This window comes from Oryza glaberrima, chromosome 2 (genome assembly GCF_000147395.1).
Source record: "Oryza glaberrima chromosome 2, OglaRS2, whole genome shotgun sequence".
Lineage (NCBI taxonomy): Eukaryota > Viridiplantae > Streptophyta > Magnoliopsida > Poales > Poaceae > Oryza > Oryza glaberrima.
In genome coordinates, this window is record NC_068327.1 from 16,088,125 (window position 1) to 16,103,025 (window position 14,901).

The window sequence follows — 14,901 nt, forward strand, 5'->3', positions numbered from 1 at the left end:
CGTCTTCCTTAACATGCAAAGAGTGCTCAATCACCTCTCTAGGAATACCAGGTATATCGGATGGTTTCCACGCAAAGATATCTTTATTATTTTGAAGAAAGGTGATGAGCGCGCTTTCCTATTTACAATCTAACTCAGCGCCTATTACAGCAGTTTTAGTAGGATCAGAAGGATCTAGAGGAATTTTCTTGGTCTTGGCTTCGCTTTCTCCACTCTTTGAGATCTTGGTTGTAGGCACTTCTCCTTCGCTTGCCGTGGTTGCAGCCAGTCGGATGTCTTCTCGGGCGGTCGCTATCTCGCAGGTTTGGGCCATCTCGCAGCTTCCCTTGTCGCATGTGACGGCTTGTTTGATGTCTCTCCGCAGGGATATGACTCCTCGAGGACCAGGCATCTTCATCATCATGTAGGTGTAGTGCGGGACAGCCATAAATTTGGCTAACGCCGGGCGCCCGAGTATGGCATGATACGCTGTCTCGAAATCAGCAACCTCGAAGCATACGTTCTCTGTGCGGAAGTTCTCCCGAGTACTAAAGGTGACCGGAAGAGTGATCTGGCCGAGTGGCGTGGCGGATAACCCTAGGATGACTCCGTGGAAGGGCGCATTACTCGGCTTCAACTCAGTGCAAGGGATCTGCATGTCATCCAGGGACTTGGCGAAGAGGATATTGAGTGCGCTGCCGCCATCGATGAGGGATCTGCGAAGCTTGACGTTGCGAACCACTAGGTCTAGTACTAGGGGGTACCGCCCCGGGCGGACCACTTGGTTTGGATGATCCGAGCAGTCAAACTTGATTGTTGTCTCCGACCACCGAAGATATTGGGGCGTATCGAGCTGAATAGCGTTAATCTCCCGTTCGGTCAGCTTTTGCTTTCTTTTAGATTCATAAGCCATAGGGCCGCCAAAGATGTGATTGAGTTCCTTGCGATGGTCTTGAAAACCTGTCGGGGCATCATCGTCATCATCCTTCTTTTTCAACATGCTTTGATCTCCATCGAAGGTCTTCCGTGCATTCTTGGCGTATTGCTCTGCAAACTGTTTGTAGACGAAGCAATCTTTGGCTGCATGATTGGAGTTGGGATGATGCGGACATTGGGAGTTCATGATCTTGTCGAAAGTGTTGACGCGCGAACGTTGTCGGGAGGAATGTGTAGTAGTCGCAACAAGTTCCTCGGGCTTACGTTTGCGGTCCTTGTGGTTGTTACTTCCACCCCCTCCCGTAGTCGGCGCATCTTTCTTTGGCTTCCAAGTGGGACCCGACTGCTTGGATGCGATAATGGCGTCTTTAGCTTTGGCATACTCGTTGGCTTTTTTGAACATCTGTTTGATCGTCTTGGGAGGCTTGCGCCCAAACTTGCCGACTAGATCTTCGTAACGAATCCCCTTGGTGAAAGCAGTGATGATGACGTCGTCGGTAATGTCGGAGATCTTGTTGCGTTGTTCAGAGAAGCGTCCGATGTAATTTCGAAGGGATTCTCCAGACTTCTGAATGACATTGTAAAGATCAAACTGTGTGCCAGGGCATTCAAAGGTGCCCTGGAAATTGGCGATGAAGTGGTCGCGGAGTTCCGCCCATGATCCGATCGTGCCACGGGGTAACCCATGAAGCCAGGACCGGGCAGAATCTGCTAGAGCCACAGGCAAGTAGTTAGCCATGGCTTTGCTGTCTCCTCCTGCTGCGCGAATTGTGAGACCGTAGACGGTGAGCCAAGACTCCGGATTAGTGGTGCTGTCATACTTCTCGATTCCAGTCGGCTTGAAGCCGGCTGGCCAATCCACTCGACGTAGGTCATTAGTAAAGGCAGCTACTCCATCCACATCGTCGTCGTAGCGATCCGGTGAATGGCGGTGAGCGTAGCCTCGTGCTGCACGGCGCTGATTGATTGTATCACGAAGATCGACGGGGCGCCGACGAGGTGGGGAGCGAGGCCGTTCAACTCGGTGCTCCCTGTGTCGTTCGGGAGGCGAATGGACAGATTGCTCGTCGTGACCCCTGCTCCTGCGATTGGATCCTGCGCCGGTGATGCTAAGGCTTGGCTGGTGATAGTCTTGAGATCGAAGATGGGGAACTCGGCTACTAGTCGGCGTGCGGATGCTTCCGGAGTTAACCGGGACCGAGGCGGCAATCATGGTCTTGGTCTGGTTCAAGATGTTGACGACGTGATCAGCTTGGTTGAGTGCGTCTTCTTTGAGGAGGGTGTCGAGGAGAGTGATCGCCGCAACAGCGTTCTGTTGAGGGGTGCGGAAGACCGCTGTCCCTTCAACGTCTTGCTGCCCGATAAGATCTCACGCTCGTTGCCCTGCGTCCAAGGCTCGTTGTCGTCGGTCGCCTCCTTTGTAGCCCGCTCTCGTTCCTGTTGCTCACGCTGCAACCGTTCTTGCTCTTGTGCTTGGCGCTCCTCTTCCAGTCGGCGTCGCTCAGCCTCCTGTTGTACGCGTCGTGCTTCCGCTTCTCGGGCTTGGCGTTGTTCTTCCATCTCGTTATCGGCCATGAAGACGACGAAATAGAGAGGGGTGTAATTATCTTCAAAGCTTTCGTCGAAGTCATCGAGGTCGCGGTTGTCGTAGCGGTAGCCGAATTCATCATACTCTACGATCTCTGTTGGTCGTGAGTCGACGCCGGGGGAGCTGAAGTAGCCTTCCAATTGATCCGTCGAAACCATGCCGAGTGGCTGGAGTATGACGCCAACTTCCCTGGAGCTAGGCTAGATCGGTGCTGGAGCCGAGTCCCGCCTAGGCCTACGGGGAGAAGACGTCCTTGTGGTGAAGACGGCAGCCAGATCGTCAGGGAGTTTCATCAGGATTGGCAGGTAGGCCTCATCGTCTTGATCTGGTGGTGTTGGAGTAGATGGGATCTTGTCTGAGTGGTTTGGAGTCGATTCGATCGAGATAAGCTTGGGGTAGATCTTGGCCGAGTTCGGAATACTGAACGGGGCTGAGACCTGGTCTCTCCCTGACTGGTTCGAATCTGAGTCAAGGAGAGAGATCTTGCCGAAGTCGTTGGTGATGAAGTCGAGGCTGCCGAACCGGAACGCCTGCCCGGGAGGGAAGGCGAAGTCGTCGATGCTGGAGACGAAACACATCGCACTAGTCGGCGAAAAACTTGACGCTACCTCTACCTGGCGCGCCAACTGTCGAAACAAGATTTCGGCAATACTAAAAGGGGGTAGCTATCAAGCTAGAAAGGTGGATGGGTTTGAAGACAAGGAATTTTATACAGGTTCAGGCCTTCTTAATCAAGAAGTAATACCCTACTCCTGTCCGGGGATTGATCTGCCGAGTGTATTATTGATCATATGATCTGGGAGAAAATCGTATCCCTAGAGGGACCCGGACCCCTCCTTATATAGGGGAAGGGGTCCGTATTACAAAATACAGTCCATATCCCTAACGGAATATGTGATTACAGATAAAATACAATCGTAACCGACTAGGATCCTGGGTATTTCCTTGACATACAAGTTTAGAAACTAACCCGAGTCCTCTTAAATATATTCTATCTATATCTGGCACCCCATACCCAACCAAACTATACATGCCGTGTAGATATGGGGCATCCATAATCTCCACACTAGCCAACGCCGACCCCTGCTCGTCCCCAGCCACCGTCGCCGCGTCAGGGAAGTGAGGTGGTCGACGGCGGCGGCGTCACCGCTGCCTCCTCCTCACGACGCCGTTGCCCTTTCGCCCATTGGCCTCCCCGCGCGTGTCTGCCTCCTTGCCGCCGCCGCGTGTCCTCCTCACCGTCGCCGCCGCCGACGCACCTTCGCCCATCGGCCTCCCCGTGCGCGTCTACCTCCTCGCCGTCGCTGCGCGTCCTCCTCCTCCCTGACGCCACCGCTCCCTGCCGCGTGTCCTCCTCCTCGCCGAACTGCCACCGCCGCTCCTCACCGAGCCACCTCCCCGCCGGCGAGGCCGTCGATGGCGATGGCCATCTCCATCTCTCCCTTTCTTTTTTTTGACTGTGTATGACATGTGGAGCCTGTTTGTCAGCGGGATTAGTTATTTTAAAAGCCACAGCTGTTGAACCAAATGAGCTTTTTTAAATGCCACAGCCCATATTTCACAACTACTTTTTAAAAAGCCACAGCCCACAACTACTTTTTTAAAAGCTACAACTCAACCAAACACATAAATGATCCCAAGTGCATGCATCCGCGCCCAACATCTGACAATATGTTAGCACATTTGATGACCAACTAAACCAATGCAACGAAATTAATCGCTAAGAACCAGATTAACAACGAACAAATATCTTCTTGTTCGGATAATTCTGTTGATTAAAAACCGAATTACACCAATTAAACCTCCAGGACGACACACCAAATTTGTCTCTTGCATCGAGTAAAGCTAGCCTTGCCTAAATGAAGAACAGTGGGTACTATAGCTTGAACGGGTGTAACCGTGTAAACAGTGTCAAAAAACAAGATGCTGATCAGGACGGGACTCAACCCACAGTCTATGTTTAAGTCCACAACATGTCTGGACTTTTCTTAGTTCGTAGTAATTTCAAAGTTCCCAAATCCACAAGAAAAGTCCACTTGTGCATAGAAGTTTCTAAGTTTCTTTTTTTTAATATAGTTTCTAAGAGCAAGTTTAATAGTATAGCCCACTACTATCTCCGATTCATCTATAGCTAATCTAATAGCTAATTCATACAATAGTTGCTTACTATACTATTAATATAAGGTCCCACCTGTCATACACACATTGCGTCTTAGAGTCCGTGCTGCAGCTGGCTACAGAACTGTAGCTTGCTACTCTTCTCTCTCATCTTTATCTCAATTAAATATGTTTTTAGCTGACTAATAGTCTGCTATTGTACCTGCTCTAAAGCTGCGTTCATTCAGCCTCTTCCTGACCCCTCTCCCTCGTTTTCCGCGTGCACGCTTTTCAAACTGCTAAACGGTGCGTTTTTTTTAAAAAAAATTATATACGAAAGTTGCTTAAAAATCAAATTAATCTATTTTTTTTAAAAAAATAGCTAATACTTAATTAATCACGCGCTAATAGACTGTTCCGTTTTTCGTGCTTCGAGGAGATGGGTTCCCAACCCTAGTAACAAACACAGCCTAGGCTGTGTTCGAGAGGAGGGGTTGCACGCAAAACAAAGCACCTATTATTGTATGATTAATTAAGTATTTGCTAATTTGTTTTAAAAAATGGATTAATATGATTTTTTAAGTAACTTTCGTATAGATTTTTTTCGCAAAAAATGCACCGTTTAGCAGTTTGAAAAGCGTGCGCGCGAAAAACGAGGGAGGGAGGTTGGGAAAGGGAGGTAATGAACGGATCCTAAGTGGACTTAGAGCAAGTATAATTGTGATTTATAAACCTACTATAAGCTTATGTGAAGGAGAGATATACCCAAAAAATTAAGAGGGTTGGCTCTCATGCAAGAGTTAGCTTAACACAATCTCCAAAACAAATACATTAAAATGTATAAGTGAGAGATAAAGAGAGGAGAAAAAAATTATAGCCAACCTTATAGCTAATCTATTATATATGTTGGCTTTAAGATGAGCTAGTAGTAGGAAGTGAGCTATACTACTATCCTTGCTCTTAGAAACTATCAGCAAAGTCCACAAAGTCTAAAAGACTTAGAGCAAGTTCAATAGTATAGCCAACTACTAGCTCCATTTCATCTATAGCCAATTTAATAGCTCATTCATACAATAGTTACATACTACTCCCTCCATTCTAAAATATAGGGCACAACTACTTTTTAAAGGTGTTTCATAATATAAGACGTGCATGCATGCATGGCAATTAATTAGCATCTCTTCTCTTCTAAATTATTACTTTTTAAATCATACACTCACGAGATGTTTAATTCTATTGGGTGCATCTATTGTATTAATTGGATTGATTCAAACAAAGAGGTGATAGTAATTGTTTCTTGGTCTTTGGGTTAAGGGTGGTTGTGCCTTATATTTTGGAATGGAGGAAGTACATTATTAATATCTGGTATCACCTGTCATACACACACTGTGTCTTAGAGTCCGTGCTACAGCTGACTATAAATCTGTAGCTCGCTGTTTTTTCTCTCTCTTTATTTATTTCTTTAAAATATATTTACAGCTGGCTTATAGCCTACTACTGTACTGCTCTTAGAAACTACCTAAAAGTGTGCCCACCCGTGTACTTTGCTGATAAGGGCGTCCACTATGTGCATGAATTGGTCTCATGTTGGGTGCAGTGTGCAGGCGTGCAGCAAGGAACAATATATCGCCGCTCTAGTTTCCGATCGACGCGCAACGAAGACTCGGCGTCGACGACGTGAGGCCAAAAGTACAACCACCGAGTCATATGCCAGCGAAGCCGGTGACGGCCGGCGTGCGCGAGCCTTCATGCTTAAGCATGTGGCCATTCCCGCGTCGAATCTGGCATGCACGCATGCAAGATTTACGATCCGATTTAGGGAAGCTAATTTCTCCCTTTTTCTTTTTTTTGACAATTTAATCGTTTTAAAAAACTTATTTCGAAACTAAACCCTCACTTAAAAAACTTCAACCAAAAATTCAACGCCAATCCCGTTGACGCTAAGGTCCAACGTCTCATCGCCAGATAGTATGGCGCTAAAATTTGCTACGCTAGCAGTTATAGTTGTGGACGTGGCATGGCCCATGTGCGTAATAAGTAGATGTTGTGCTATTCTATGTCAAGATGCAGCGTGTCGATGAGTGATACTCGCGGATCGGATGATTTGGGTATTGGGGTACGTTGGAACAGGGATCTGCGTTATACAACATCAAACAAGCAAAAGAGACAAAGATTATACTGGTTCAGGTCCCTCGATGGGTAATAGCCCTAGCCTAATTAGTATGGGATTATATGAGAATACCACATATTACAAAGAAGTAGACGAAACCGACGATTCCGACGAGATCGTAATCGACGGGGATCGACGAGATCTCACGGCGACTTGGCTCCGAGTACTCTGGCTTCGTAAACTATGGTGGGTGTGTTGGCGGTTTTGGTCGATGTCTTCCACCCCCGCCTAGGGGTCCCTTTTATAATGTGGATCATCTTGATCTACAAGTCAAACCTGGAGACATCGGATCTGGTACGATATAACAGAAACCTTATCCCCTCCAAGTAAGACTTTGGAAATCACTTGACTTGTGGAGATATTTTTTTTATAATTATAAATAAATTTCCTTAACGCATACGAGAACGAACCATATGCGCGAAGGTATACCGTATCTATATATTCTATGAGTCGTAGGATAGGAGATATGCTTTATCCGTAACCTTGACACAGCGGTTTAACTGCTTATTTGGTTGTCACCAAGTCCCACGATCGATCCCCATGTCTACACTCTTTTCTGTTTTTTTTATCTATCGCCCATAGAAAAAGTAAAGAGGGTGCAAGCTCCATCAAGTGAAGGGATGGTTTCACCACTATACACTACACATTACACATTACTAGTTGATATCAATATATGGGGGTCAACGCCAAAGGCATTGGTGCTGACACCATGCCACATCAGTGAGGGGATCGGCTGCGGATCCACGTGGGTAAGGGTGTCAGCTTCAAAGGCACTAGTGCTAACCCGTTGGACCTTAGCGTCAAGGGCACTTGCGCTGAACCCACGACCTATTTTTGGATGAAGTTTTTGGTGAGAGTTTTGAAATAAGTTTTTCGAAAGGACCAAATTGTCAAGAAAAAGGTAGTTTCTTCTCCCTTTTTCCTTACTTTAAATATTTTTTCTTTTAAATTATTTATCTGATTTACGGATTGATCCTCCAGTGTAATTAAAACTTTACAACATGATATTACATGATTATATTCTGTTAAAAGAAAAATATGTGTTTCAAAACATTAAAACTCGATGTTTTGTATGTGATAGCAACATGTTTTAACGTGTCTTGATAATTATGTTTCACCAAAGTTTTAAATGTTTTATTGGCTACCATGTATAAATTAATATTTCAGCGGTGACCAACTGAAACATTTAACAATCTAATTTTGTTTAGGAAGGTCGGGGCGTCCGATTTGGAGTTCCCTCCCGCATCGACCCGCACATGGCGCGCGTGGACCCGAGCTCTTCGCTGTTGGTTGGAGCTCGGGATGCATGCGTGCCATCCTAAGCCCCTCGCCCATTCGCTGCCTACTCGAACTGGTATGGTATGTGCGTAAGCACACCAGGGCCGTCGATAGGGTGGGTTGGAGCCTGGGTGGTAGGCAACCCACTAATGTGGCCACCAAAAGTTTCAATATAGTAACGTGTTCTAATATGTTTCAATATGTTTAAAGATACATCGCTGTATTTCTAAAAGTCTTGCTTTTTATCCTTCACTGATTTGGTTAGAGTGGTTTTGTTTTCTTCAGCTCCGACAAGTGTTTTGATGGTATAACCATTGCTATGGCTCATGACGGCGGTGTGAACGTGCATTTCAGTAAAGATTCCATGCTTAATACTCCTTACAAATAAATCACTACATCATGACAACTTTTTACGGTGATAAGTAAAAAAAGTGAGTCTAGTTAGTTTGACTTATAGTCCATCTTTGATGAATATATATACTAGCCCTAAGTAAAACTTACTCACCTATCTTTTTTTTATATATTTCCTATCTAGACGGACTCATTTTCTATTTTGTGCCAGAGCCCTTATCTTAGGTATGTATGGTCCTGCTATGGGGTATGGGGGGAGGGGGGCGGCAATGGGATGCCATTGACTGTAGATGAAAATTCGCTAGCTGCCTTGCACGGTTCGATTGCGTGAAGAAGAGCTTATACTAAGGTCCTGTTTTTTTCAGCTTGAGATTATTATAATCTAGAATATTAGAAATAAGCTGAAAGAAACAGACAACTTATTGAAGTAGCTTATTATAATCTAGAGCACAGCTTATTATAATCTGATAAGCTCATTTAGGTGAGCTTTTTCTAGATTATTGGGTGAAAAATTACCCACCATGCCACCCCACTCCCTTTTTAGACTTGCAAACCCAATAATCTAGGCTCTAATAATCTAGGAAAGAAACAACTAACCGCTTATTCTACTACAGATTATAACAATCTAGCTTATAGTAATCTGATTCAATAATCTAGATTATAATAATCCCAAGCTGAAAGAAACAGGGCCTAATTGGAGTTAATGTTTTTTTCTGGGTGAATAGCTAATTTAAGCTGTGTTCGGGAACCTCTCCTCCCCGGCACGCAAAACGAAGCTCGTATTATTGCATGGTTAATTAAGTATTAACTATTTTTTTTTGAAAAATAGATTAATATGATTTTTTAAAACAACTTTCATATAGAAAGTTTTTCATAAATCACACCGTTTAGCAGTTTGAAAAGCGTGCGCGCAAAAGACGAGGTGGGTTGGGAAAATGGGGGGAAGAACACAACCATTGTCCCTCAAGTTTCACCGAAGGCTCAATTTGATTCTTCAGGTTTCACTTTGTCCACGTAGGTTCTCTAAGTATTTGTTTTGGCTTAAGATCATCCTTGGGCCCACTTAATATGCCATATGGATATTTCTAGTCAAAATTTCTGTTAGAAAATATTCCTTTTGCCCTTAATTTGTATACAACTATACAATAGAAAAGAGAAAACCAAGATCAATAAACAACATTACAAATATATTTTCCATTATTTCAACATGTCCACATGAAACTTGAGCCTAATGGCGCCTATCGTATGCACTTGCAAGTATATAATTTATTTTTGTTTTACATAACTTACTATGCATTATCTATAAAAAAAATTCATTGCACGCAGTTTTTCTCTTATATATGTGAATGAGGGGGGTATAAGTGTCATTTATTAAGAGCGTTATTGGTTATGTTTAGCCATGTGACTCCTAAATGGGTTCAAAGATAAGTTTGTACTAAAATAAAAATTTGAAGGACTAATATGAGCAGATTGAAACATTAAGGATTTAACTGAGTCTCAGATGAAACTTGAATCAACATAGGTATTTCCTTGGTGGTGGCATTCTTGACAAACATTTCTAGCATACATTGGTCTGAGCATATTTGAGGATAAGTTTTGTTTACTGGATTATAGTAGTTCACTGTTATAAATTCATTCACCTCTATGGATACTTCTCCCTAATGTCATCAGTAAAGTCCTTGAAGTTTGTCCTGCCACTGTCTACCACCTCCTCTATTTTATAGGTGAAGTTCTATCTACTATGATGCCCATGGAGCCTGATTTTCAACAAATATGTTGTACCAGGATCGATCCTATACACGATGCATGCAACAAAATTATTGCATGCCACAAAACTACATCTCACCAGTGCTACCACCATATGCAAAAATCAGAACAATCATAAGAGGGGAAAATTTTGATACATACAAGATTTGAGAGGACATTGGCTTGCCTTCTCAATTTTCTTTCCATTTTCCTTAGGTCATCATGTGCGCCTACCTCCTCTAGCCGCCTGCTTACTCTAGGCGCCGTAGCTCCCTCGCGACTGGCCGCCGCCCCTCTAGCGACCGGCCACTGCCCTCGCCTGCCGCCTGCCTGCTTTGACGTCGCCCCTCCCGTGACCGGCCGCCGCCCCTCCCCCGACCGGCTGCCATCCTCTCGCAACTGGTCGCGGCCCTCGCCTACCGCATGCGTGCTCCGACACCACCGTCTTTTCTCACCGCGCCGAACTGCCGCGCCACCTGCTCGGGGGAGTTGTGCCACCTGCTCTCCTCCCTCTCGTGCCATGCCTCCTCCCATCATCCCGATCTAGGGTTTTCCCATCTTGTTGAGAAGGATGTTGGGCTTGAGCCATGGGCGGTTGGGCCATATTCTCAAGTTTGGGCCATAAGCTATTTTTGTCATTTCTGCAAAAAGCTGACAAGTGATTAGATCCTAACAACAGTCAACACACAGTCAACAGACGGGGGTGGCATGAGAGGGTGCACAAATTTGGACCAATAGCATATAGGGGAAGAACCAATTTTCAGTGACATACAAGGGATCAGACCAATTTTCAATGGCATATAAGGGATTTTTCAAAATAATCGGGAAGGTTATTTGTTGTTTCGCTATATCAACTAGTTTTTATAATTGATAGCCAAGAGAGGTTTGATATACTCGATTTTCGAGTTGAGGGATGCATTTTAAGATAGCAATGGTAATTGGGTATTTGGGAGGGGTACAATGGTATTATATCTTTTTTTTATCACGGTTTGTCAGCTTGTCACAAGTTGGCCCACATCCAAATTCAGGCTTCGACGCTGGCTAGTTTTATCAACTGGCCAGCCATGTGGTATACATCAAGTTGATTATTTTAGGTAATGGAATAGAAATCCATCCCGGCCTTTGTTCAAATGAGCTACGGCCAATTATTACACCAAATCACTCAAAACAAGTGCAACTCAAAGAGAACTTAAAAAACTCCTCCAAACATAAAGCGAACACAAACTCATAAACGCCAACACAAGATAAAGAGTACACAATTATTAAATTCTATTTATGAATCTCCATCTGAAGTTGACAAAAAGCTGCATAATAGTCGTCTCAAGATTACGCCATGCAGACTTCAAAAGCTTGCAGTCTTCATCACACTTTTGTAGTTGTGCCCAGAACCGGAGCCAATATGTTGCCCTGAAAAAACCTGCATATAGGACATAGATGGTGATTTGTCAAAAACCGATATCATTCCTGCTCAATCATAGAGCCCAAAATATAACAGATGCTCTTATAAGAATAAGTTTACTGGTTTTTTTATCAACCCACACAAGCCAATTATAAAGATATGAGATATACTATGTGAAAGGTATAAACCAGATAAAAACTGAACAGTTCTCCAAAGAAACTTTGCAAAGTGACACTCCATAAAAAGATGTTGAATAGTCTTATTTTTCATACGGAAACAACATCTCAAAATACCATTCCAATTTCTCTTAACTAAGTTGTCCTTTGTCAACACTACCACCTTAAGCAAGTACCACATAAAAATCTTGATCTTATGAGGCATCTTAAGTTTGCAGACAATATTATTCTTCTCAATGTAACCATTGTTTATTAAAGCTAAGTACATCAAACAAACAAAGAACTGACCATTTTGATGAAAATTCCATCTAAAAATATCACTTTCTTCTGTCAAATGAATATGAACTTTTGATGCACATAAATTATGTCAATAAGGTAGATTCTGACTAAATCTCTTCTAAAAGAATTCATAACATTTGCAATTGAAGAATTTCTCCCTCCAGCTATAGCAGATAAAGACGGCGTCTTTAAAGGAATAATTACCTATCTATCTATCCAACTAAAATCTGATTTGTTCACCATTATTCACTATCCAGGAACCCATGTTTAAGAAAGTAGTCTTAACTTTCATGAGACCCAACCAAAAATGGGAATCCCCTTGTTTCCTATCAACTTGACAAATTGATTGATAATTAAAATATTTCATTTTCAATAAGTCCTTCCAAACACCTTGCTCATTTATAAATTTAAACAACATTTACTTAAAAGACATTTATTTTGCACTTCCAAATTATGAACACCAAAACCCCCTTGATCGATCTTTGGGTTGACATATTATGTCCCATCTTATAAGTCTATACTTCTTTTTATGATCATCATCTTACCAAAAGAAACGTGATCTATAATAATCAATATTTTGAAGAACCCCTTTTGGAATTAAAAAAGATATCATAAACATAACTAGACTTGAAAGCACATAATTAATCAAAACCAATCTCCCTCCTTCTGACATATGCTTGCCTTTTCAACTACCAAGTTTCTTTTCAATTCTTTCCTCAATTATTTTCCAATCTTTGTTACTAGGATACCTAACACGAAAAGTACTAAGCTTACAATAAAAAATATTGGAATATTGTTCTTGACAGTCCTAAGCCTGACCAAAACAAAATAATTCACTTTTGTAATAATTTATTTTCAGGCTAGATAACTTTCCAAAAACAGATAGTATCAATTTAAAATTCTTAGCCTTCTGTAAATCATGCTCCAAGAAAATAATAGTATCATCTGCATATTACAAAATAGATAAACCATCATCCACTAAATTTGGAATTACGCTTCATCTTTTGCCCTCTTAATTAAAATGGCTAGCATATCGACCACCATATTAAAAAGAATTGGATACTAAGGGAGCTTTACAAGCGGCATTGCCCTTCTTCACTCACGTGATATTACTCTACTGTACCAGTAGTAGAGTGGCTTCAATCAAATCATTGGTCATTAACTTTTCTGCCAACGTGATCACCTTGGATAAAAGAAGCAATCCATTAATTACAGCAAGTTGATTGATCACGAAACACCATCTTGAGCAAGACCAAATTATTCAGAAGGCGTCATCATTAAGTAACAAGTTGGACAGATCTTCCTGCAGCCCTGCTCTTCGATCCTGATCAGAGCGTCTCTCTGGAACGAGCACAACCAGTACAGTCCACAGTTCGGAAGACAAAAGAAATACGTATACGTACCACCACCAAAATCGAAATGAGCGAGGGGGTTGGGTTAGAGGGTGTTGACGGAGGTGCACCGGATGATGTACAAGAAGAAAGGTGTGTCCGACACGCTCGCGGAGGACGTGGTTTCCATCAAGAAGGATGCCGCCTAGAAGCGTAGCCATATCCATGGACTCGTAACGACCTAGTATGTTGTGTTGATTGATTGGGGAGAGGCGTTTATAGTCATTGTCTCGGGGATGTATGTTTATGCTAAATCACATCAACAAATATCATCTGTTCCAATTCTCAAAAAAAAAAAATATCATCTGTTTCTATATCGTCATATGATATTTGAATGGCTAAAACAATTGTAAAGGTTAGTCATTGTTTTGTTACATCGACTAGTTTTTATAATAGATAGTCGAGCGAGGTTTGATACCCGGTTTTTAAGTTGAGGGGCGTATTTTAAGATAAACAGGATAATTGTTTATTTCAGAGGGTACAACGGTATTTATCTCTTTCTTGTTTTTTTTATCACAGTTTGTCACAAGTTGCCACCCCCACAATTATAGATGGCCAAAAGGCCCGAGGCCCGATGGCCCGGCCCAAGCACGGCACGGCCCGACGGAGGTCGGGCCCGTGCCGGCCCGGCCTGACCACCGGGCCGTGCCTGGGCCCCTCCACCGGCACGTTGGGCCGGCCCGGCACGGCCAGGCCAGCCTGGCACGATGGACCGGCAGCTAGGCCCAATACACAAAAAAAAAATAGGGGAGTAAAAATAGACATATTATATGCCATGAACGAAAGAATAGGGATCTACAATAGACTTTTTTTATCTATACATATGTCAGCCAAAGAGGAGGGACAGAAAATAGACTTATTTAGCTATACATATGTCAGCCCAAAGAGGAGGGATGGACAATAGACTTATTTTAGCTATACATATTAAATAGCCCAAAGAGGAGGGACGAAAAATAGACTTATTTAAAAAAGGCCCGATGGACCACCCATGCCTTCGGGCCGGCACCGCACGGCCCGACAGCTGGTGGGCCATGCCTGGGCGGGAGGTGCAGCCCATGGGCCGGCACGGCCCGGCACGAAGTGCCTATCGGGCCGTGCCGGCCCGATGGCTGCTGGGCCGTGCCGGGCAGGCCCTTTGGCCATCTATACCCACAATGCTTAACTGCTGGGCAGTTAGGTCGAGCAAGAGACCAAATTATCGGGACTATCTACAAATCATTCGCCATAAAATGAACCCAAATGCAGTCGGATTTTTCTCTACTGCGAATCCATGCCTAACGACTCAGTGGACCTCCAACTACGTACACCCTTTTGCGATTAATTAGGGACTAGTACGTATTTTATTTTTTAAACCATATGATTAATAACACATAAAAATTACAATGTAATTATTCTATAACTAGTAATGTAAGTGGTATGTAATTATAGTATAAGTGGTATGTAATTATATTGTAACTGTAGTGGAAGTGGTATGTAATTACGTTGTAAGTGTAGTGTAAGTGGTAGGTAAG